Here is a 26,587-nt window from a genome sequence, read left to right as displayed (position 1 = left end):
AAAATTTCAAAAATAAATTATCTAAAAACCATACCAAAAAATCTCATATAATCAAAAGATGAAAGACTCATAATCCATATCCTGAATTTCATTCGTAGACCAATTTATTCAAATGTTCAAATGATTTCCTTCTTTTTACTGCCCAAAGAATGTAGCCTGTGACTGCTCGACAGGCTATTTTGTTTTCAAGTCTACATATAAAATTTGTGCCGCTTCGTGGAAGGGAGACTCTGCTGTTGCCGATTTTGCCCTACCTGGATTAGTAGGAGGACTCTAAGATCCAGGATCCCCGCACCTGTAACCTGAGGCTCGTTAGCCCCTCCTGCCTCCACCTACAAAACTCCTCGCTGCATCTGCTGTGCGGGTGCCGCTTCATGGAAGGGAGACTCTGCTGTTGTCGATTTTGTCCTAACTGGAATAGCAGGAGGACTCTAAGATCCAGGAGCCCGCGCCTTTCACCTGAGACTCCTTAGCCCCTCCTGCCTTCACCTACAAAACTCCTCGTGGCAGCCTCTGCGTGGGTGGCGCTTCGTGGCAAAGGAGACTCTGCTATTGCAATTTTGCCCTACCTGGATTAGTGGAAGGACTTTAAGATCCAGGAGCCCCGTGCCTGTCACCTGAGGCTTGTTAGCCCCTCCTGCCTCCTGCCTCCGCCTACAAAACTCTTTGCGGCACCCGCTGCGAGGGATGCGCACAGACACATTCCGGGCAAATCCCGGGCCAAGGGCGGGCCCGTTTAAGCCCGTTGGAGACCGGGGCGGGCCCCCCATCTTACGTTTTATCCTTTGGAAGGTTGGCCCCTCGCTTCGTAAGTACATATTAATATTAAGTTACTCTACTTTATTCCTTGCTCTATTTCACTAAGCAATGTCCGGGCGCGAAGTAAAGTGGAAGAAAGCTACATCGGGTGGCAATGTAGCTGGGACTCTGGACCAATTTACAACGAGGGCTACGTCTGTTTTGGTACACGAGATAGCCATTACAGAGCGTCGACTCTCTCGGGATCCTGTTTTTGCCAAACGATTGTCCCTAGGGGGCTTGATGAATGCACGTTCACCAAAACGGCGTTCTCAAACTGCTCTTGTTTCTGGGTCCCTGAGCCAGAGCAATAGCCAATTACCTCAAGACCAATATCAAGGTATTATCTCCGAGACTGGAGAGTCTTCCTACTCTATGCCAATTACTCATAATCTAGTGCTAAATCCAAATATTGGCATATCTACACACTCTATGGAAGCCACCGAAGTCCCCTCTCAAGCCTCGGAGCACACGCAGGGGGCGAACGCAAAGAGGAAGCGAGGAGGAGCTCCCCAGAGGGGGAAAATGCCAAAGATCCAGAAACTTAATAAGACCAGAGATTTGGCAAATGCAGAGACTCTAACTATTGAAGTCCCCCAGGAGACCTTGCCTGTCCCAATCAGCGTGAATGCGGCTGAATCTGCGGATACTTTGCCCCAGTTGGAAGAGGGTTTTTGGTTAAAAGTAGGTGGTCTCATAACATCATCTTTACAGCCCCTACTAGAGAGACAACCACTAATTGAGAATAGGCTAGAAAAACTTGAAGAGCTCACTTTGTCTAGCCTGGGATGCATCAGGAATAAAATGGTGAACTGTGGACAAGTCTACGAACCTGCGAAGAATGGTCCACGGGGTCCCTCTGCTACTACCACCTTATTGACCCATAGCCCTGCATTAAAATCAATATATCACACAGTGAGAAGTAATGAAGTAGCAAGTGTGAGTACCATAGCTGGTCCAGAGGCTCACCGAAATCAGGCCTGCAACTATGGAGAAAGAGAAGCTTAACAACTGACGGGAGAGGGTCAGACTGAAAAACTGAATGTGGCCACCAAGGGGACTTATGTTGACAAAAATAATATTCTTCCCCACTTAGACTTACCCCCTGATTGCTCACCCTATGTTGTTGTTTTGGCCGGGGTTCCAGAATTGGAAACCGGTAGTGTGGAATCCTACGTCGAATTAAAGAACAAAACAATCCACTGGTTGAACAATAATAGACAACTTCCGCCAAATGTATTATGTCAAATCTTGTTTGCCCGTAGAGTGAGTTAGGTAGGATGCAGATCCAAAAATATAGCAGAGGATTGTATTGGTAATAACTTCAATGATAGTAGGGTGGTGGAACATGTTTGTGCTGGTTTTTCCACAAACTTGAGATCTACCATACAGACCCTAGATCTAAGCTACTTTTATACCCCAAACTATAAGGCTAATCCCGTTCATTACGGAAATAGCAGGGGTAGATCCGGACAGCCTGTTATGCAGGGGTATAAAGAAGGGCTGGATAGTATGGCACTATCACCAAGCATCCCCCTCAGCAATAGGTACAGTGTATCAGACCTAGTGGATTGACTGTTACCTACTGATCCCTGCTCTGTGACAGCGACTAAGCATCCGTGTGATAATGCCGGGGGGTTGGGGGATGGGGTAATAAGTCAACATTCTTTGTCTAGTGATGTTTTAGGGTTTATTGCAAGTGGCAGTCCATGTATAGTTAATAAAGCCGAGGAGATGGGGAATCCGATTGCTCCAACTGGAATAAACTCCGCAACTTGTGATGTTCGAACACATTCTCACGAATTAGCCCCACCCTTTATTAGCATTGAATCTCCTGGAATGCCAGATAACTGTGATTTGGTGGCAACTGCTGTGAGGGGTTCTCCTAGAATTTTGTCCTGGAACACTGCGGGTTTAGCGGCTAAATTAGATCTGCCCGATTGGGGTGACTATATTGATTCCCACGAGATCTGTCTTTTTCAAGAAACTTGGTCTTTATGCCCTATATATAGAGTGGGTTTTGTGGCATTTTGCAAACAGAAGTGAAGGGCCCTAAGGGTAGACCATTGGTGGGTCTATGTATATGGGTGGGCTCCCATTTAGGATGTAAGGTAAAAAGAGTGGAAACCCACTATCCTGATATTATATGCATTCTCCTGACTCATAGGAACCTACCGAAATTAGCTATCATTAATGTTTACTCTCGGCCAGTCCATCATGGCGGGATTTCTCCGACGCTTGACTGTCTGGTAAGCCTTCTTAATTCACTCTCAGGGAATGTGTATTTTTTAATCGGTGGGGATTTTAACTGCCACTTTGAACCTCTCACTGGTCTTTTGAAACCTATTACCAATGACGAGGACGCAACATGTTCAATCCCGAAGCCCAACACATGCCCAATTAGGGGGTGTACCCCACTTGTCCTTCAATTAACCTCCGTTACTCTAACTTTTTCTTTAAGTGCCTGCAATGGACGGTTCCCGGGCGAAAACCCAGCGAGACCTACCTGTAACAGACTTGGTCATTCTTCAGTAATTGACTATTTTTTAGTTAGTGTAGAGATTAGGCATAAAGTGGTAGAGTTTAGTGTTGACGCGTGTATTGAAAGTGACCATAATCCTCTGGTCGCATTGCTAGACTTCCACATGGGAGAAATAGATCAAGGCCCTGAAAACCCCTCTCAAATAATGTAGTTGTTGCCGAAGGATGGAGACGTATCCGTTGGGCTACAATAAATCAATCCCCGTAAATAATGTCAAACATGTATTATAGTATAATCCCTCTGTTTGAGAAGGCAAGCCTTATATCTGGAAATTTTATTAATTTAGAACCTGACAGCGGCCTGGGGAAAATCCATCAGGATATGGTTTCTACCCTGGCATTTTTTTTTTATTGCAGTAGTACTGCTAAGACCAAACATTGCAGAGAATCCCTGGTACACCAGGAATTGCAGGGAAGCAAAGGGAGCCCTGCTATCATCCTTCAAGTGGGGTGATAACTTGTGTATTAGGGAAGCTAGTGCTGCTTTTAAGAAAACCCTCCTAATAGCAAAATCTGAATGGGAAACAGACAGATGGCAGGCTATCAAGTTTGCCTTGGACACAAAAGACAGTAGAGGCTTTTGGAATTTGGTCCACACTGGAAAAATGAAGGGCAGGCCCATCATTGAGCCAAACAATGAAGAGGAAGCCTGGCATCTATATTTTAAGCAATTATATTCAAGCCCGTCTATTGGATTGTGTGTAAGTGAGATCACGGTATGATGCCCTATCCCTGATCCCTCATGGGAAATACCCCCATGCACTATGGCGGAGGTACTATCTGCTCCAGCCAAGTTACTACCTAACAAAGCACTAGGATTAGATAGAATTCCTGGGGACCTGTACAAAAATGAACAGGTAGTGTGGGCTCCATATCGTCAATTACTTTTTAACGCAATTCTTCATGGCCTCCCTGCCCCACCAACGTGGGCTGGTGCAGAGATCATCCCCATTTACAAATAAGGGTCCCCCATTGAACCTGCTAATTATAGGCCAATTAGCCTCATCGACGAGACACTAAAAATCTTTGCAAGGTGCTATTGGGAAGACTACAGGATTGGATGGAAGACCATGATGTTTTAACCCAGTTGCAAGCAGGCTTCAGAGTTAAAACTTCAATTGTAGACCAGCTGTTTAGGCTCCAGGTGAACTACTGGAAGCATGTAGTGCTGGAAGGTGGGAGCCTGTACCTTACCTTCGTGGATTTGAAATCAGCGTTTGACATGGTGGACCGTGAACAGCTGTGGGGTGTTCTGCTGGACCTGGGTGTTCCACCATATCTTTGTTTCCAGCTCAAACGCCTTCACGAGGGAACATTTGCCAGTGTAAGCTATGTGAAAAATGGGCAACTAACGGCTCCTTTCCTCATTGGTAAGGGGGTGAGGCAGGGCTGTGTGCTTGTGCCAATCCTCTTTTCCCTCTTTCTCAACGGGTTAATTGATGATCTACTTGCCATTAAGGATATAGACTTCCCAAAACTAGCACTCCCCAAATTTCCCGCATTAATGTTTGCGGATGACACCTTGCTCCTCTCGAAATCATCAATGGGGATGCAGCGAGTGCTAAAGGAATTTAGCCAGTTCTGAAAAAAGAGGAATTTTGTGGTAAACATTAACAAAACAAAATATATGGTCTTTAATGACAACTCCTCAAACTGCCTTACCCAATGATGGATGGAAGACCTTTGGAGAGGGTCCACATTTTTGATTATTTGGGACTCTCTTTAAACGATAAAATGGGGTGGGGTCCTCAACTTAATAAGGCCAACCTGAGGTTAACCCAGGCAATTGGGGGAATTTTAAAAGTCCAGAAGAGTTGCGCTCTAAAGGTTATTAGCCCACCGATAGAAATCTACAAAGTACAAGCTAGGTCGTCCTCTTTATATGGGGCAGTACTGTGGGGGCATAGTCCTTCTAATGCTCTCATTTTTACTGAAATTAACTTCATCAGACAAATTCTGGCCCTGACAAAAAATACACCACTTTTACCCCTAAGGATGGACCTAGATATCCTCCCAATTTTGGATTTAATCTCCTCACGTCCGTTGCTAAATTGGCGACGGCTGTGGAGCACTCCAGAGTTGAGCCATTACAGGGAGGAACTAAAAGTGGTAATGTCCTCACTGGGGGCTGGGGGTAGTATACCCTGGCTGTCCTTTGTTAGAGATTCTTTCTGTGCTATGGGAATGGAGGATCTATTGATTACTCCTGAAGAATCCTGTTTCGCCATCTCTAAGAAAACCCTGGCAAATGCATTGAAAGAGTATAAATTGACTAGTATTTTACAGGTAGTTAAAACTACGAGCTTAATCTATGGGTTTCTGGATTTTAAGTCACATTATAGATTTGAGCAGGTGTTGGATTCAATACAACCGCCATTAGCAAAGAAGTTGTTTTTGCAATTTAGATATAGGACGCTTATGCTCCACGCTATAACTAATAAGTGGGTGGACATAACCCATCGCCTATGTCCTGGATGCCTAGTGGAGGAAGAAACAGTAATCCATGTAATGTTCTTCTGCTCGGCATATAAACAGGCTAGGTCTAAATGGGTTATTCAATTATGTAGAAACTTGGGCATTAGGAACTATCATGAATTCTATAGGATCCTAAAATCTGATTCTGACCCGGTTTATGTTGTTGTAATTTCGAAATTTCTCTTTGCTGAGTGGTCCAAACAAAGGTATTTAATGAAATGCGATGTGATTATAAGTAACACCTAGCTCTATTTTTTTTCCTGTCCACCTATTCTGTAACAATAAAACCTGTAGGCAGGCATTGCGAGTTATACCGTTGTGAGAGATAGAACCACCTGACTGCTGGTTGGTATATTGTTCCCGGGTTTTATTTTAAAAGACATTAGATGTGTTTAATTACTTTTTAATCTATTTTTTGCTTAAATTATACTTTTAATGGTTGTTTTAATTCTATAAATTTCCCATAAATGACGATTTTGCATTTTCCTTTTTATAGTGGCTTGCCTATTCTCGCATGTTTACATTCCAGTGACTTTGTACTTTCTCCTCTGGCATGAATCTTAATATGTTGTACATTTTAATTGTGCTTTATGGCTGTAATAGCCAAAATAAAAAATTTCGACGACGAAAAAAATTAATTAATTCATTATAAAATAAAGAATTTGTCGGTTACAAAAAGTTGTCAAATTATCTGTCTAATGTCTTCATAGAACCTGCAGAAGAGCATAGAGTGTATCATCGACTGAGATACTTTCCATTCACATGGGCACCTAGGGATAATGTTCTTCCATGTTTCATCTTTTGGGAATACCACAAGTTGGTGTAAGGTGCCCAACCGCAGTCTAGTCAGAAAAATCTTTCTTGCACATTTGTAATTTTACTAAATATTCTGGTAGGCCTGATTGAATTAGACCAGACAATTATCTTAACACACTTGTTTTTTTCCTTCTCTACTCTTCCTAACATGGCCTTGTTTTTTCAAGAATAACATTTTCAAATCTTTTTTACCATACTACAATATGCTTGCAGGGTTTATGACTGACAAATCTTCATAAATGTCTTTGTGTAACTTATCCATGTAATCTAGCATTGGCTTGTTCTGCGATACTCCAGGGTTAAACAGTCCTTTTTACACCAGAAATATACCAGGAAAGGTTTTCTCTCACGTGTATTGTATCTACAGCATAGGGTACATTAATTTCCCTATGCTTAGTTAACACAGATGTTGACCATGGTACGGCTAACAAATGAAAAATTTATGCATTTTCACAAGTTTGTAATAGGGAGACATTGGCATTACCCGACACAGTTGCCCGATAGGTTTCAACTGAGATACACTTACACCGTAATATTTTGAACATGAGACGTATAGATGTATTACCTATCTTACTGGAGAATCGTAAGATGGCCTACACAACTCTAGTTAATTTTAGTTTTGTTTATTCCATGTGGGGGACCCAGTTGCAGTTATGGGAAAAAAGTACTTCCAAATTAGTGAATCTTTGTACTTCAGCCAGCTTAAAGTCCCTCACAAAATGGTTATTTTTCTTAACTTTCCCACAGTACATGGACCATCAGAAATGTTTTAGTCAGATTTAATTTTAAACCCCTCTGCTACATATCTGCTATAAAAGCATTGATCAGCTGTTGTTATAACATTTGCAGTTCTAGATATCAAAACTGCATTATCTGCATACAGAAGCTGAGGGGTTGGGCGGGGCAATTTTGGGGGCATCGGTGTTCAGCTGTTGTATAGTTTTGTGTATTCCAAAGATAAACAATGAAAAAGAAAGGGTGCAGGGACACAGCCTTGTCTGATGAGACCTCAAAGCTTGGATTGCACTCACCATCCATCCCGTATCGTATACGTGCAGCTCATTTCAGTCATTGTTTCCCATAATTTACATAGTTTACACAGTTAAAGGTGCAACTCAAATCAGCAAAACAAAGGTGGATATGTTCCTCCTTAGCTAGCATGTATTTACCAAGGAGGAGGGTCAAATTGATGCACTGTTCAACCATCCCTATATTCCTCCTAATGTTGTATTGAGAGTCTGTTAGAATATTGTGATCTGGGGGGCGTGGCTTGCGCGTCACGGAGATGGCGGCGTAGACCGGGAGCTCGAGAGCCGGCCTCCAGCATATTGCGTCTTTCGGCGGTATTTGGAAGTGTCCAACAAAACCAGGCACTGCAACGGAAACCGGAAGGTGAGGAGAGCCCAGCGCCCTCACTTGTTACAAGTTTTGAGCAATTTTGAATCGGTCCCTGTCGCCATTTTGTGCGCGTTGCGCACTTTAGTCTCCTGAGATGTCCGTGTCTCATGCAGATTTTACAGGCTTGCTGTTAGCTTCAATGTGCCTCCCTAGACATGCGGTGAGTCAAGCAAGCAAAAGGAATGTCATCTAGTGGCTTGTCTCTCCCTATTTCTGCCGTGTTCTTTATTCATCTGCAGCTGCCGCCATTTTGTGACTGACTCTGCTCTTTTCGCCAATGCTGAGCACCTCTGCTGTTTTACGTTTGATTTGGGCTATTTGGATGAGCCTCAATATGGGAAAAGGTTTACATTCGCTTTGTTCACTGCTGCATGCCTTGGTTTGTCGTCTCTTCAGCATATTTGAGACCAGCAATCCCAACACCTGTTTTCTTATGCCTGCCTGCGCCTTTTACCAATATGCCTCCTCATATTCTTCACTTTGCTGCATGATTTGACTCTGTCGTTTTGGTCCTCCTTACCATTTCAGCAATTGGATGATGTTATCTATGTGCTCCTGTCTTTCAGCACATTTGCCTTCTCATTTTTGACTACACTGTTTTATTCATCAGCAGTAAATTGTTCTAGGCTATTTCACCCTGTTGATTAGGGAATTAATGCCTTTCACATTCTTCTCCAAACACCTCCAGCAGGTTTCTCCCATGTTTCTCCATTACTGAGCCTCTTGCCTTTTCGTTTCGCTCAGTCGCCTCTTCTCAACTGTTCTCTTTGAGTATTTACATGGGGAAACTCCGCAACATGAAGCTATCTACAGTCACTAAAGCGCCTATCGGCTCGGATTCTGACTCTCCTCATCAGGATATGGAGGAAGCTACAATGTCCAAATCTGTCATCTCACATGGCGCTATCCCTAAATCTCAAAATGGCGGGAAAAATCCATCTTCCACCTTAGCTTCCATCAAACGTCTTAAAAAGGACCCTCCCTCTCCTGGGAACACTACATCTTCTTCGTCCATGGATCTTATCTTAGAGGAACAGAGGGCCCTTAGACCTTTCATGCAGCCTACTACTAAAAATATGCAGGCCATGCAAGACAAATGGGTCTCCCTGGATTCCCGTGTTCTAATTCTAGAACAATCAACGGACTCTCTCCAATCCTCCTGCTCTCGTATCCCTTCATTGGAAGCTGAAGTTCTTCTCCTTAAGAAACAGACAGAGGATTTGGAAAATAGAAACCGCAAGAACAACCTCCGCTTGTATGGTCTTCCTGAACTCACGGAAGGGTCCAACCCTACTGCTTTCTTCCAAACGTTTCTCTCAAACATCTTGGATGCCCCAGCCTTAGCCTCCATCAATATCCAGAGGGCCCACCGCCTTGGTCCTATATTCTCTGCTAAACCTAGAGGAGTCACCATGCTGTTCCTCCAATACACTGATCTCCTGCAGGTTCATTCAGCCGCTAAGCTCAAAAAACAAATCCTATGGGAAGGCCATCAACTGTATCTGTCTCAGGATGTCTCCAAAGCCACTGCGGATAGGCGAAGGAGGTTCTTGGATTTGTGACCGCAACTCAGAGCCCTCAATGCTCGATATGGACTTCTTCACCCCTGCCTTTTCAAGGTTACGTACAAAGACAAGACCACCACCTATGAAGATCCTGCCGCTCTTCAAGCTTTCCTTCGTCAACATGGTCCTGATATTATGGACGTTTCCAGACCGGGCTGATTGGACCTGAGAACTCTTCACTTTTGCTGATGTTGTTCTTTATTTGTAATCCTTATCACTGTTGTTATTTCACCCTCATGTATTTTACCTTTGTTTCAATCCGTCCACATTTCATGTTTCTTCCTCTACTCATACACTTACACCCATTTCTTTTCTTATATTTACAGATGCTTCCCTCTCTTTATCCTACACGATGTATCCACTGTTTATCTATACTGCCCCTTGGAAATGTGTTATTTGAGGTCTGGCATCCGCTCTTGCTGTTGTCGCCGTCAGCTCTCGACGCCTCTGCCCTCATCTTCGTTTGCGTCTTCTGTTTTTCGTAAGTATGTCTTTCAGTCGTTCGTTTTGGACTTGTACTGTCTTCTTGATCTTTTTTGTTCCTGCCTTTATTCTTCCCTCTTTTCTTTCCTTCACCACTCTCTCTCTTCCCCTTTCTGTCTGGACTAGTATTACCTTTGCAGTAACTGCTTCTTTCCTTCCTTATTTCTCTTTCTTCTCCTCTTTCCTTTTCCTTTCTAGTCTCTTCTCTCACATTGCTATTTATTCATTCCACTTGTTCTACTTTGTTTTTGCATTTAGTGAGCATGATATTGCTAGTTATTTTCTTTTGCTGTTCCATTCCGTGTTACGTCATGGAACATTAAGGGATTAAATAATCCCATTAAAAGGCAACGGGTGTTATCTCACCTAGCCAGACTCAAAACTGATGTTGCCCTCCTTCAGGAGTCTCATCTCTCGGAAGCAGAGGCTTTAAAACTTAAACGTTGTTGGGTGGGTCATGTTTTTTGCTCTCCCACTGTGGACAAAAAAAATGGTGTTGTGATTTTGTTGCACAAAAAGTTACATATTTCCTCAGTTTCTCATGAATGTGATGTTATTGGTTGTTGGGTCATTGTTAACTTGCTTATTGACAACATCCCTCTTACTCTCTTTAATGTATATGCCCCTACTGGAATCGACAGATCTTTTTGGCCCTCTGTTTCTGATAAACTAGCTTCACTCTCTGGGGATTACATTCTTCTCAGGGGAGACTTCAACCAAATTATGGACCCCTTTCTTGCCCGCCACTCGAAAGTCAAATTCGTGCCCCCAGGATGCATTCTCAATTTATCAAAACTACTCAGAACAACGCGTTAGTTGATATTTGGAGATTGTGTAACCCCGATCTTAGGGAATATAGTTTTTTCTCCCCCCTCACCAATCCCAATCATGCATTGATCATATTTTCCTTAGCAAATCCCTGTCCCAACATGCCATCCGTTCTGAAATAGGCTCCATTCTCCTCTCCGACCATGCCCCTGTCTTTGTGGACCTAGATCTTCTTCCGTTTTCCCCTCGCTCAGGCAGATGGAGATTCAATAATACCCTACTCCTTGACCCCACTTTCTGCTCTGAATTTACTACCTTTGCTACAGAATTTTTCCTTCTTAACCACATTCCTGGTTCCCCCTTAGTTATGGTTTGGGATTCCTTCAAAGCTCCCTCTAGAGGTTTTATCATCGATTTTGTGGCAAGGCGTAAGAAACTCAGAGAGACCAAATCTGCTCAAATTCTGGCCGATATTAAATGCTTAGAACTCGATTACCACTCTTCCAATTCAGACTCTTCCCTTAAAAAACTTATTGATGCGAAGGTCTCCTTCAACAAATTTACGACTGAAGCTGCCTCTAACCTTCTATTAAAATGCAATTCCTGATACTATGGTGGTAAAAATTAGATGGGGAAACCTTCTTGCTAATTACTTAAAAATTAGGAAAGAACGTACAAAGATTGAATCTATTCGGACCTCTTCTGGTGAGTCTCGGTTTAAGTTCTATGGATCTTCTTTCTTATTTCCAGTCTCTTCCCTCTCCCCCAACATCCCATGTAAACCTTAATTCACTGGATCGGGACATATCACTTTCCGACATTTCTCATGCTGTCTCTAAATTGCGACATGGGAAAACTCCTGGCCCGGTTGGCTTCACCATCGAATTTTATAGTCATTTTGCCTCCCTTCTTCTTCCCAAGCTTCTACTCTTATTTCAGTCCTTTCTTACATCGGGGTCTTTGAGCAGTTCTTTTCAACAGGCCTTAATTTGTTTGATTCCTAAGGAAGATAAGGACCATTCCCTCTGTAAGAATTATCGCCCGATTTCCCTGGTTAACACAGATTATAAAATACTGGCTAAGATTCTGGCTTTGCGAATGGATCCCCTCTTACCGGATCTAGTCGGTCCCGAGCGATCCGGGTTTGTTAAAGGCCGTCTTTCCTCCGATAACTTGCGAGTCTTCCTTACCATTCTAAGCAGAGCTCGTCGTTAGATCTTCCTCTTGCAACTATCTTCTTAGATGCGGAGAAAGCTTTTGACAGAATTGGGTGGGATTTTATGTTTTAGGCTCTCCGTTGGATTGGCATTCCTCCCAAATTCATTTCCATTATCTCCTTACTCTATTCTAATCCCCAAGCTTCCATTTTTGTTAATGGCATGTCCTCGGTCTATTTTTCTCTACATAGAGGTGTCCGTCAAGGTTGCCCATTATCTCCTTTACTATTTGTTTTACCCTTAGAACCCTTTCTTACTAAAATCCGTCAGGATGATAATATCTCTGGCTTCCACTTTGGTTCTCATCAGGTCAAACTTTCAGTTTATGCGGACGATATCCTTTTTTATTGCTCTGATCCTATCTCTTCTCTTCCCCCTTTTCTTCAACAAGTCTCTTCTTTCCCTGCTGTATCCGGCTATCGTCTAAACGTTGATAAATGTGAAATCCTTCCTTTAAATCCTCCCTGCCAGAAACATCTTTTTGTGCAATATGGCTTCTCCTGGCAACCATCTAAAATTAAATATTTGGGCGTTTGGTTGGCTCCCCTTCTTTCGGAAACTCTTAAGTTGAATTTTGATTACATTTCCAAGAAAATGGAAGCAGCCATCTCGCGTTGGCATCCGCTCTTTTTGTCTTGGTGGGGTCGGCTCAATTCTATAAAGATGATGCTTTCTCCCCTTCTTCTATACACTATTTCTATGCTTCCAATGCGTATTCCGGTTTCTTATTTCAAGAAGATAGATCCTTTGCTCTTAAAATTCCTATGGAATGATAAACGTCCTCGGATAGCTATCGCCTCCTTACGAAAAGACAAGGCTCAGGCCGGTGTTCGTTTTCCTGACTTTAGAGAGTATCACCGAGCTTTCTCTCTGAAGCAAACGACTCGATGGCTTTCTTCTGATCTTCCCCATCATCCTCCCATCTGGCTAACCATGGAATCCTTCTTTATTTCTCCTTTCACTTTCCGTGAACTTTTGTCATTTACGTCTTATCAGGCCCGCTTTTATACCCCCATTATCTCTCATTGTCGTGCTCTCCTTCACCCTTTCTTATCCTCGTCGTATCCTTCCCTTCTTTCCTTTCACGAACAACCTATCTGGTATAACTCACTTCTTAAAATTCACAATCGCACCATCTACTGGAAAGTCTGCCACTCTCGAGGATTGTGTTGGATCTCTCAACTGCACTCACATGGTATCCCTCTGTCTTTTTTAAACTTAAATCCTCTTTCTCGTTAGCCTCTAGTGCCCGTTCACAATATGATTTGCTTCGCCCTGCTCTTACTCTTTATCTCCAGTCACTACCGTCTTCCAGTGATATCCCTTTGGATCGTCAGTCCACTACTTCATTAATAGTTTCTTCTCCTTCTCCCTCTGCATCTTCCTTTTATAATTATTTCCGCTATACGATGGATAGAGTAAAATCCAAAATCAAAATCGCGTGGGAATCTGATCTTTCTCAGGTTTGTCCGGTTCTTCTCTGGGATAAAGTCTGGTCCAAACTCCATAAGTCCTCTAGAGCTGCTTACACTACCCAAACTTTATACTTTGTTTATACTAGAACTTTACTTACCCCTCTTGCTTTGTCCCGTTTCTCGCCAGAGATTCCCTCTACATGTTGGTCTTGCCCCTGTCCCTCCGCGAACCTAAAGCACATGTTGTTTGATTGTCCACCCATATCCCAATTTTGGAATTCAGTTTGGACTCAAATACAAAAGATTTTCCAGTTTCAGACTCCCCTCTCCCCTTCTCTCCTTTTTCTAGGCTCTCTTTCAACTGATCTCCCTCACTCTCCCCACCATTATCAGCTCATTGACCTATTGATAGCTGTTGCTTTCCACACTATCACGTCTAACTGGAAACAGGCTATGAATGTTTCATATCGCTACTGGTGGAATGCAGTCTGTTTTAACCATCGCCTGGACACCAACTATGTATCCCCCATCTCCTTGGCAATTAAACGAGATCTTATTTGGCTTCCTTTGGTAACTTATCTTTCCCCTTCTGTTCCGGTGAGCCCATCTCCGGATCCTGATACAATTGAAGTACGCAAACCTCCATGATTCTCCTATTGCCTTTTTCTTCAAATTTCATATCCATTGTTATTCTACGGTGCATATGCTTTCTATATATTTATTTTGTTCATGTTATTTTCATGCTCATTATATTTGCTTTGTACGACCTTATACTGCATTGCTTATATGCCTTTATGTATTTATATTCGCTAATGTTCTCCTTTAAGATGTATTTTATTGTCATATCCATTTTCGTGTTTTTTCCTTTTTCCCCCTCTCCCTTTCTTTCGTTCTTCAATAAAATCAAACTTTAAAAAAAAAAGAATATTGTGATCTACTGCCCATACCTCCAACCTCTCGAGTATTATTCTGCCTATTATCTTAACAGATGAATCCAGGAGGGATATAGGGCGGTAGCATCTAACATCACCCCTGTCACCTTTTTTGAAGAATGGGACAATAAAACTGGCCGTCCATGTATGTGGGACACATCCTTGAGCGGATGCATTGCAGACCTGTGCCAGAATTGGAGCCCATAGTGTCATATGTTCTTTATATGCATCTACAGGGACCCCATTGGGTCCTGGAGCTTTACCAGACATCATTTCGTTTATTGCCAATGTGACCTCATCTAAGCTGACCAGATGCAGAGGGATAAGGTATTTGGGGGCTAGTTCACCTATATTTTTATTTAGGGTATTATAGTTTTTTTTCAAAGTGTGTTAACCAATCGCTCGAGACGATTCATTTTTCAACCCTTGGGCCTGTGTCTTCTTTCAAAAAGGATGAGTTTACCACTTTCCAAAATGGTATAGAATCTCTTGTGCTCACTGCCTGATTCTATTGAATCCATGACTACTCTTATATGTCTTCTTTTGTTCATTTTAAAGCTTGATCATATAATATTCTAAGCCACTTGACTTCCACTCTACCTCTAGGGATCTTGTGTATTATTTTTATTTTCGTTTTTAATTTGCCTGTGGACATTCATGGTTAAACCATCCTCCGTTCTGTCCCTAAATATCCTTATTGACCCTTTTCAGTTTAGAGGATATTGCCATTGTGATTTTAGCAAACGCGGCCACTACCATGTTGGGGGTAAATTCAATGTTAGTGCAAACAATAATGTTTTCCCTATTAGCTTTAACCACTTTTTCCAAGAGAGATTTATCATCTATCCCTGTCCACTTGATGCTTGTGCCATTTTTCCCTCCTACAGCAATGTTAGGTGCCAACAATATATGTTTACCTCCCCTTATTTTTATTCTTATAATCAGCGTGAGAGAGACATGGTCAGAGAAAGCTGTCAAATCCATGGAAAGTGACTCAAATAGCTTCATACCGTTTGATGACATTATGATATGATCGATATGCGTTGAGCTTCCACTGCCCTGAAATGTAGGTTTTTTTATATGTATCCTTCCTCATCATTCTACTCTAGTATTTCTAATTATATTTACCAGGAGTTTGTTTATCCATTCCCCATAGCTATCATGAGGGAAAAGTGATTTTTCTTTTAGTTAGTAGTCTGTTGTTCTCTCAGAGGATCAAATTGAGATGTAGAAGGTTGACCTATGCTAAAATCCCTATGAGAACTAGGGCCCTTAATATGATGTTGGCAGACCGCCACCAACAGGCCGTCGGTGGTGGTCCTCCCTACATACAGGGCATTGGTCTGACTGCCACGTTTCAATGCAGGCGGTTAGACCACTGACAGATGGGGAACAGACCACTGCCTCCAACAGTATCTACTGATCCCTATGGGTGGCGGTCGGAATTGTGACCCTTAATGGAGGCGGTGCCTGCTCATGCACTGCTGTAAGGATTAAGATGTCCCTTTCCAACTGCCTTTTTATGGTGGTCCAACCGACAACGAATGGCAGTTGGAAAGGGACTTTAGTTGCCCCAAGCAGGACCCGTCCACTTTAATGTGGCCTTGGGAGCACATATAGTGCCCCCCAGTCATTCATGCACCGTATTCCAGGCACCATATGGTGCCGAGCAACACAATCCATGAATGTGCACAAAGTGGTCAATAACACTGCAGCTTGAGCTGAGCCCCTTTTTCAGGGTCGCAGCACAAGCTGAGGTGTTATGAAGCACTTTCCCACTGGCCAGCCTGGCAGGTACATCCTAATTAGAAAGTCGTAGCGCCGCCTGCCTGTCGGGCAAGAAGGTCCTGCATCATAATGATGCCCAAAAAGTCGTATTTTTCCAGAACCTAACTATACAAGACTGCCTTAACTAACCTTCAAATAATTTTGCAAGCCACATGTATTTTTTTTTTTTACTTTTTTTTTATTGAAGGAAGAACAAAACTACAAAAAAAGTATACAAGTAGTTACAATATTAATCAAATAAACAATTTTTGGACAAAGCACATTAGATACAGAGGTTTGACAAGAATTAAACTTTGACAAAAGTAATAGAGAAAAAGAGATACAGTCTTACAGAAGATAAACCAATAATTGAGCTGACCTCATTTTCCTTCTAGTTCATATAGATCATGATTCAAAAAAGTTTAACCAAATAAATTTTTTCCTTCTTTTGTAGAGCCTTGAGGCCCCTATGTCTTGCTAACGACAGTTCCATAGTATTAATTTCTTTCATCAAAAGCCACCAATCAAAAACATTTGGGATATCTTTAGATATCCATAATCTGGCGATGACTAACCTAGCGCATGCAAAGATAATAGTAAATAGTTCTTTATAGGGACAATTCGTTTCCTGGATATCTAGTAAGACCAATTGTGCTGACAGTGGTGGTATAGCAATTTGTTTGTTATTTAAGATGTCTGTCAGTCCTTTCCAAAATAGCAAGAGCGCTGGGCATAAATACAACATATGCTCTATGCCTGCCGCTTCTTGATCGCACTTCGGGCATTTAGTTTTCTTATTTACTTGATTGCCCCGTACCCAGCTAGCTATTCTCTGTGGTGTGTAATACAGTTGTGTAATAGTTCTATAGGTCTGTAGTCTCAAGCTAGTAGACTGGACAATCAAGTTTATATGACGTAAAGAATATGAAATCTGTGAGGGATTGATATTCATACCCAGTCGAGAGGACCATTTGGTAGCTATTTTCGTGTAGTCTTCATTTTTACCCTGTGTTAGATATCCATACCCTAAACTTATTAGTGATTTTACTTTATTAGAATATAAACATGTAAGTATATCTGATTCTATGACTTTCGTAATTTTCATTGTAGAGAACAAATGGTCCCTTATCTGGATGTATTTGAAGTACACATGATCCCTTAAATTGTAAAGAATTTTAAGTGCTTCAAAATCCATAAAACCGTTTTGACCATATAAGTCTCCTAATGTGTAAATGCCGTGTGTCTTCCAAAGGGTACCTGCTCCATCTGAAAAGATATCAGGAAGTCCTGGATTGTCCCATAAACTAAGCTCTGCATTATAAAATGGGATTTCCCCAATAGTCATTATTTGGTCCCAAATTTTTTTTATGTGCCTAGCTGACTTAAATTTCACTCGCTTAAAGTAATTTGGATCATGCACGCGATGCAAAAATTGGTTGCTATCCAATCCCAACATAAGCCGGTGAAAGAATAGCGAACGGTCGTTTTTTAACAAACTTCGAATACGACAAAAAAGGTAGCTAAAAAATAAAGTCTAAAGTCAGGAAATGTCAGTCCACCCTTTTCTATTGACAGTGTTAGTAATTTCAGCGCCCTACACGCTTTTTTGTAAGCCCATATGAAGCTGCTACATATACCCTCAAGTTTTTTAAAGAAGGTTTTATTGGGTTGCAATGGGATAGATCTACATAGGTATAACACCTTCGGCAAAATTTTCATTTTCACTAAATTGATACGTCCCAATAAACTAATCGGAATCTTATGCCATTTTTTTAGTGACTTTTCAGTTTCTCTTAAAAGAGAATCATAATTTAGCGTGATGATTTTATCAATATTGGATGCTAATCTAATGCCTAAGTAAATCGCGCTTTGACATAAGCCTGGGATCGATTCCAAGGGTTTATAGTTAGCTATTACCTGCGTTTTACCTACATTGAGCTTGTACCCTGAAACATTACCGTAGTTCTCGGCTTCTTTTATTATTTCAGGTGAAGCTTTTACTAAATCTGTGGTGAATACCGCTATATCGTCTGCAAAAGCAGTGATCTTCAAACTCTCTCCCCCATGTGAGAGTGGGTGAATATTTCCTTGCATAGTTAGTGCATTTAAAAATGGCTCCAAAGAAAGAGCGAAAAGCAAAGGGGACAGAGGGCACCCTTGTCTGGTTCCCCTCCCTATAGAAAAGCTCCTTGAATCTTTTCCACCATAGCTGATTTTGGCCTGCGGGCTGTCATACAGTGAACAAACCCACTGTAGTTATTTACCATGAATGCCTACCTTCTTTAGTGTTTCCCACAAATACTCCCACCCCACTCGATCGAATGCTTTTTCAGCATCTAACATTACCATTCCGAGTGGGATGAGAGTAGTTGAGGCGACATCGAATGCTGTGATTGCTGTATATACATGGGTCGTTATATCTCTCCCCGTCACAAAACCGTGTTGTTGTGAGTTAACCAGGATCGGCATATTAGGTGCTAGGCGATTTGCTAGTATCTTAGAAAAGATTTTAGCGTCTGCGTTGAGCAGGGAGATCGGCCGATAGGAGCCACAGTCTTCCGGTGATTTATTTTTTTTAAGAATAAATACTATTTTGGCTACTTTCCATGATGTGGAAACTTCCCCCAAACTATCTATGGAATCAATGACGTTTTCGAGCAACGGTGTTAGTTCTTGTGCGCAAATCTTATATACTTCCATGGGCAGACAATCCTCCCCGGCAGCTTTTCCTGATGGTAGGGCTAAGATAGCTGCATTTATTTCAAATTGTGTTATTTTTGAACTGAGTAGTTGCAATTTTTCCTTGACAGTATCTTTTTGTACAGGCATATATTTATCTAAATATTGTGTAATGCTAGCTCTGGTAGGTGTATTATCAGAAGTGTATAAATTCTGATAGTAAGTAGCAAACTGGCCAAGAATCTGTTCTGGTTGGTCATATTCATGTGAGTCAGACCCTTTAATCATTTTAATCTTAGTTCTCGCCTTCTTGTCCGCAACTTTATATGCGAGTACTTTTCCGATTCTATCTCCTCCTTCATATTGATTTAGTTTATATTTATGTATTTTAGCGCAATATCTATCTCTTAACATCTTTTTAAGAGAGGATTGTAATTTTAGTAGTTCGAATCTTATGTCGTCAATATTTCCATTTAATAGATTGGTTTCGTCGGCTAATTTCTGCTCCAGTAACAGTATATTTGAAGTAGCCACATGTATTTTCATGAGAAAAAAGAAGCTGAACTGTACCAAAGAATGTGTCACCCTATTGGTCCATACATGAAGAAGCCCAATACAATGTTTTCAACATATTTTCCTGACTTCTATAGTAGTGCGTGTTCCTACGTAGAAGCAATGCTTTTTCCTTTGCCAGTCTCTTGACGGTTGTGGCAATAGACACTGCTGTTACCCCTTTGGTTTACTTTGCCATTTTTACATTTGACAGGTTGCTACTGCAACTGTATGCTGATTTCTGCAACTCCCATCATTGATTGAACTTAAATTGTTGATGCAATTTAATTTACTTTGTTATATTTTCTCCTTGACTCCTAGTACAATATTCAAAGATCCATCATGGGAAGAAAGAAGAACTTAGCACGGAAACGGTGCTTAACCCTGAAAGGGATGGTAAATTGTTAATTGAACCAAATCGTATTTGTTTTTTGGTAAGTTCAGAGATTTTAGGGCCCAGTCCATGCCACTCACTTTTTTGATAGCAGAGTAAGGTTTAATTTTCAGACCAAGGACCTCTAAATAATTACCCAAGTTCGAATAAAATACCCCAAACCTGGAATTCTGCTACCTCATGACCGGAACTTGAGGAGCTCAAAAGGTGCAATTTTCGAAGGGGGTTGCTGCTTTTCGAGGTGTGAGTATTAATAGGGTTATGCAACGTCTATTCTAATTGTAATTTTATTTACTGTTGTAATACTGCAGGAGTGAATGGTTTGATGTATTGAGATGTTTCTTTTGTTCAATGTAAAGAGATTGCAGAGGGGTTGGCCTAACGACTAGGGCGCTCGCGCTCAGACCTGGGGATCTGGGTTCGAGTCTCAGTAACGACGCCAAAAACTTCCTGTGATTCTGGGCAAATCACTTAATCTCCCCGTGCCTAAAATGAATGTGTGTCTGTCCTCATGTAACGTAACTGGTGCTATGTAAAGCGCTCTGATACCTGATTCAGTTCGGGTCTAGTTCGCGCTATATAAAACTCTGGAAAAAAAAAAATCAGAATCGGCGTAGTCTAAGATCCTTGGATAATAAAAGGTATTGAGATAAGTGTAGAAGACACTTCAATAAGCCATCATCAAATTGTACTTTTTGTTTACAGAGTTTTTGTGGTGTAGAGTGTGATGTACCATCACCTACATAACTGAGATTAAAATATTAATGATATGGCGTGGTCGTCTATAATTAATTGATGTTAGCATTGCTTAGGGTGATTTTATGCTGGTGAAGAATTCACTAACGAATGCAATTTCTATGTGTATGATAAAAGTCAGAAGGTGTAAAACCCATAATTTTCCGGGTATTGAATTGCTATCGTTTTCCTTTATAAAAAGCAAACAAGAATTGATATAGGTTTTGTTTCACATTTTGAAAAGTTCTTTGTTGGTTTGCATAAGTATGAGATAAATTGTAAAGGAGGGTGAATTGCTGCTAGTAGTGAGATCATAGTGTTTCTCTCTGAGATTTGCCGGTTGGTGTGATTTCGCACTGCAATTGTTTGGTGACGCCAAGGTGCTGTGAAAGAACAGTGATTGTGTGAATATCTCATTTGGATTTGTCAACAGGATTTTGAAAACAAGTGAGACAGGATTAGAAAGAAGAAATTTGACGTTTACAAACCTGAATCAAAACATTGAATTGTAAATTGTTTAATTTGCGAATATTGTGAAAAAATTAGGTTTGTGAGAGCTGATTTACAGTTCAGATACGAGAAGGTAAAGACAAACCTCCTGAGGGTAGACCTACACATTTTATGTAAACTGAAGTGGCATTAAATACATGTTTATGGCTTGATAAATGGTGCAAGATTACTGGGAAATAGGGTCGACTGAGATTTCAAAAATATGGGAGTTTTGATTTGAGAATTATTGACAAATTAGGAGAAAAGCTATGCCACCGCAAACACCTACACATTTTAAAGCTTTATGTATGTGGGAAAAGTCTGCAGGAGAGAAAGAGAGAGAATAATACCAAAAAAGGACAAAGAGAGCAATGAATAAATATGCAGCTTCTCGATGGGATAAAGAACAGCATAGTTGGAGGAAAACCATAGCTGAAGACAATAGATTATATCCAGCAATTACTACTAAAATGTAGGCCTGGACGTTGAACTTCCCTCCATTCGCGGAGTTTGGGGAGTTTTCTGCACTCCGCGGAGCTCGTGGAGTGCAGAAAACTCTGCTTCACGATGTGCAGCAGAGTTTTTTCCCAGCTCGTGAAATGGTATGTTTGCGAGCTGCCGCTCGGGTAGAATTTCACTGCACTTCGCCACTCGCGGAACTTCGCAGAGTTTTTTAGTAACTTGCACTTAGCAAAACATCGCGAACTACGCCCAGGCCTGCTAAAATGTCAGAAAAGGGAAGAAGGAAAATACACAGGGGAAAGACAAACAGGAAAAAGAAAACAAATATGAGATGGATAGAGATTCAGGGAATTATATATTAGAAGAGACTACCGCTGTATGCAACTCCAGCTGATAGTACTGGAAGTAGGGCCACAATGAGCAGTAGAATAGCAACTAACCCTATAGAAATTAGAGTGATACATGTTGAGATACCACTTCAGATACTACAACTTGCCCTGCCACAAGCTGCTCAGACACAAATTGTTCCTCCACTTGTGGTAAATCCACCCGTTATGCGTGGATCTGTGCAAGCACCTCAAGTACTGAATGGATAGACAGTGCCTAGACCGGTTGCAAACACCCTAGCAAGGGCACAAAGAGCTGTAGGACAGTTTCCTGTGACAGGATTTGCCCAGACTTCTCAAAATTCATGCATTATTGTGTAGAAAAAAAAACACCCCAGACAGTGCAAGCATCAAGAGAAGGGGAATGAATTGTCTTTACTCCACCAATGACCCAGGAGTGAAGTAACTTGTTTGAGGATGGAATGTTTCCTCCATGGTTTGAGGAAGCTGTAAGGATCAAATAGACAGAAAGCACAATGCAATCGACTAGATAAAAGCCTAAGTAAGGGGGGCATTAAACATCCCTAAACAAAAAGTTGAACTAGAAGAAATTATTTCAGGTTGTTTCAATACAGAATTCTTAAATATGCTTCATAAGAAATAATTGATTTATCTGTGTAAAGAAATAACAAGACGATCAGCAGTTAAACATGAGAAGCTGACCAAGTTGGCCCAGTAATATGACATTGAAATTTCAAAACGTTCTCCCTTTCAAAAAAGATACATAGTACAATGGATTGATGCAGCAATTGAAACAATGCAATCTTCAGGAATGCTGATACACATTTCCTAATTAATAAAATGTAGTGATTTTGAAAAATTAAAAAGCAAATGGTCAAATAAACATGAAAAGAAAAAGAAACTGTCAGAAGTAGGAAAGGAAGCTAGAAACAAGAAGGGGAAGATGCCCCAGAGAAATAGCAGGATGAGTATATGTCCATGTGCCTTGGAGCAGAGGTGATCTTGCAGCATTTCTGAAGAATTTCCAAAAATGAGAGACAAACCTGTGCAGTCGTATACACAGGTTTATTGCTTATTGAAAATGTCAAAAATGTTGTGGACTGATTTGGATACATTATTTGCAATTGTGGTGCCAAGTGATTTGTGGGCTGACGGTAAAACAGCTGTATAATGGCCGTTTGACTAACCAGCAAGAGATGCATGCACTAATGCACCATCTCCTGTAGTTATGGAGAAATATTAAACAGGGATTGCTTTCCTGAAAGGCAGAGTCCCTCAAAAAGGTTTAGATTGATTGAAGATTAATCGAGCTACACAACAAGCAAAAGTGTCAGCTCATGAGTATTATGAGAGTTTGTTACAGGTATTTCAGTAGCACACTGGAAGAGAAGACCCTGAAGAAAAGGACTTCTGTATCTTTCAATTTGTTTTAGGATTAAGACCAGAGATCAGTTCCCATGTAACTCAAAGTGTGACATTTGGACAGAATAAGACCGTTGATGAGATCCTGCAATTTGCAAAATATTGCAGTAACGAATTAGGAATAAAACAGATAAATATGAAAGCAAACTTAATGTTGGCTCAAATACAAATGTCTCAGAAAGGTTTCATGAATTTTTCTTGTGTGGGAAATCAAGAAGGTATGCAAGCTGTTGTTCCACAGATTGTTTTTCAGGGAAATACAAGAGAGTGTGATGTTTCACTGGGTAGAGGTGTACGTATTGATCCAGGTTCGGGAATGGAGGTTGCAGCATGAAGAAAATTACTCATTGTCACATCTGTCACAAGGTTGGGCATTGGAAGAGAGAGTGTAGATTTAATCCTGATAATGCAAATGGAAATGTGGCAATATAGACGGAAGCTCAGGTGAAAAATATGTCAGTTAAGAGTTGCAGGTGTGAATGTAAAAACAAGCCCTGATAATGCAGGTTTCACAGGCTCAAATGGTCTCATAAAATATGGGAAACCCAAGATTTAATTTGAGCCAGTTGCCAAAAGCAAACACAAATTCTTTTCACAATGTAATTCAAAATATGTTCCAACAGTTCCCTAACACAAATCTGGATAATTTTCAGCAATTTCCTGTTTTCAAGAGTGATGGCTTAGGCTCGGACAATTCTTAATGATGATACCTTATAGGGGAGCAAGATTTCTTGCTTAGCGAAGTCTTAGAGGTAGACCAGGGTGGTCCATTTGTAGATGGTAAAGTTAATGGTCACCCCATATAATTTCTTATAAGTACAGCTGCTACCAGATCCATTGTTAAAACTGTGGAAGTCCAAGACCTACCCCCTCTCGAGAATGAAGATCCAAGAAGTAGAAGTTTCAAATAAACAGATTACTAATCCAGCTTCAGAAAAGGTCCATTAAAAAATAGGCTCCTTTGAGGAAAATTATTAATTTGTGGTTTGTGACACAAGTCCTGTGAGCTTGTTAGGGAGAGATTTATTGTGCAAGTTAACTGTGCAAGTTACTGCACACCAGATGGTGTGGAATTTCAGACTCAAGATGAATATGTTGAATTTTAAAAGGATCAACAAAAGACAGCTGTAGGCTTGTTTCCGTCAATGACAATTGAAGAATAGCCTGCTGATTTAAGAGAAACTGAGAACTCAGAAGTGTGGAATCTCACAGGAAAAGATATTGAACTGATTAAAGAATTAGAACAAGTCCAGATTATCATAAAGGCAAATGTGGTGTTTCCAGGGACACCACCGTACTATCTATCCCCAGACATATGTGTAGGAATGATGCCAATAGTAGAAGATATGATACAGAAAGGAATTTTGAGGGAGCTAAATGGGAGTCCATGTGGCTCCTAGATTGTGGGTTTGCAGGAACCCAATGAAATATTCCGGATTGTTCAAGACCTTAGGAAAATTAATTAAATAGTTATCCCATGTTGTCCTGTGGTACTGAATCCAGTCACAATCTGGCACATGCATCAATATTGCATTTTGCAATTCCTTAATTGCGAAAAATAAGGAATCGCAATTAAGGAATTGCAAACTGCAATGCATCAAGAAATTGCTAAAGAAATAGCGATTTCTTAAAATTCCTTAATTGCGATTCTCTAATTGAGAATCGCAATTAAGGAATACCTCCCCATCCATTCCTATGGGCCTAAAGGCCCATAGGAATGAATGGAAAGACATTCTTAATTTGCAATTCACCATTAGAAATTCGCAAATTAAGAATGCAATTATAAGGGTGCAGGGGTGTCCAAAGGACACCCTGTTGCACCCCTGAAATCTGCTTAGAAGTAAATTTTGCACACTCACATGCCCCAAGGGCATGTGTGTGTGTAAAATGGAACTTTGAAAATGCACTTTAGTGCATTTTTCAAAGTTTTCGCAAATTACCTTGAAGGTCAACTTCATGGTAATTTGCTCCCCTTATTTGCGAATTCGCAAATTTTAAAAGTTTGATGCATTGCATTTAAGGAATCTCAATTTGAGATTCCTTAAATGCAATTGCAATTTTAGAAATCGCAATTTAGCGATTTCTTAAATTGCGAACATTACAAAAATGTTAATGCATCCCAAAAATGGAGATCGAATTCGCAAAAGGCCGAATTTTGCGATTCGCACCATTTGCGAATGCAATTTCCTTTGATGCATGTGCCCCAATATTACTTTCGAATTCCTTGTACTGCAGAATGATTGTGTTATTGGTCTTCATCAGGCTTTCTTCTGCCATTACATGAACATAGCCAGTTCCTTTTTTATTTGTGTTTCAGCAGAGAGGGTTGGCATGGTGCTGAGTTCCACAAGGGTATACTTAGAGCCCATACATTTTTACATAGATCTTAAAAAAGAATCTGGAGCCATTACAAATGCCTTATAGATCAGTACTCATTCAGTGTAGTATATTCTTTACCTACTTGTAGCAACAGAGACAGGAAAAGCTTGTAAACAAGATACTATTGCCTTATTAAATCACCTAGCTGAGACCGGACATAAAGTGTCTCCAGGTAAACTGTAGGTCTCTCATAAAGAAGTTTAATAGACATAATATTGAAAAAGGAGCTAGAAAGGTGTAACTACAGAGAGTGGACGCAATTCTTCAGACGAATCCACCTCAAACACAGAAGGAAGTCAGAATGTTTCTGGAAATGGTTGGTTACTGTCAGCTGTGGATACCAAAATTTTCCCTAGAGGCTAAGCTTTTACTGAGGCTGACACACAGGGATGTGTCTGATCTCCTTCCTTGGGACAACATATGTTTGAAAGCCTTCCTAGAGCTGAAAGAACATCTTTATTGTGCCCCAGCACTAGGAATGCCAGATTACAGTAAATATTTTTTTAATATTTTGCATTGAGAGGGAGGGCAGAGTGATGCTTTGAAACCTGTGGCTTTTTTATCAACCACCCTGACCCTGCAGCTCTAGGTCTGCCTGGCTGTCTTAAAGCCATTGCAGCAGTTAGTACTAGTTTAGGAAAGAGTGAGAGCATAGTAATGGGATATCCAGTAACTGTAATGGTCCCTCCCTCTGTGGAACTATAATGGACTGGAACAAAAACACAGCACATGACCCACAATCAGGCTAACACAATTTGAGCCAAGAAAATTGTCTTCTGATAATGTTGTAGTCAAAGGTGGCAGATTTTTGTTAAACTTCTACTTGTTAACACAAGATAGTATACCACATTATACATTGCCACATCATTATGCTGCTGGTTAGCATAGAGTGGAGAATTGACAACCAATATTATATTTCTTACAAAGATCCAAAGGGTGATACAATTCTCTCT

Source organism: Lissotriton helveticus, chromosome 5_1 (assembly GCF_964261635.1).
Source record: "Lissotriton helveticus chromosome 5_1, aLisHel1.1, whole genome shotgun sequence".
Taxonomy (NCBI): Eukaryota; Metazoa; Chordata; class Amphibia; order Caudata; family Salamandridae; genus Lissotriton; species Lissotriton helveticus.
The sequence above is the reverse complement of the archived record's forward strand: the minus strand, read 5'-3'. Positions refer to the sequence as shown.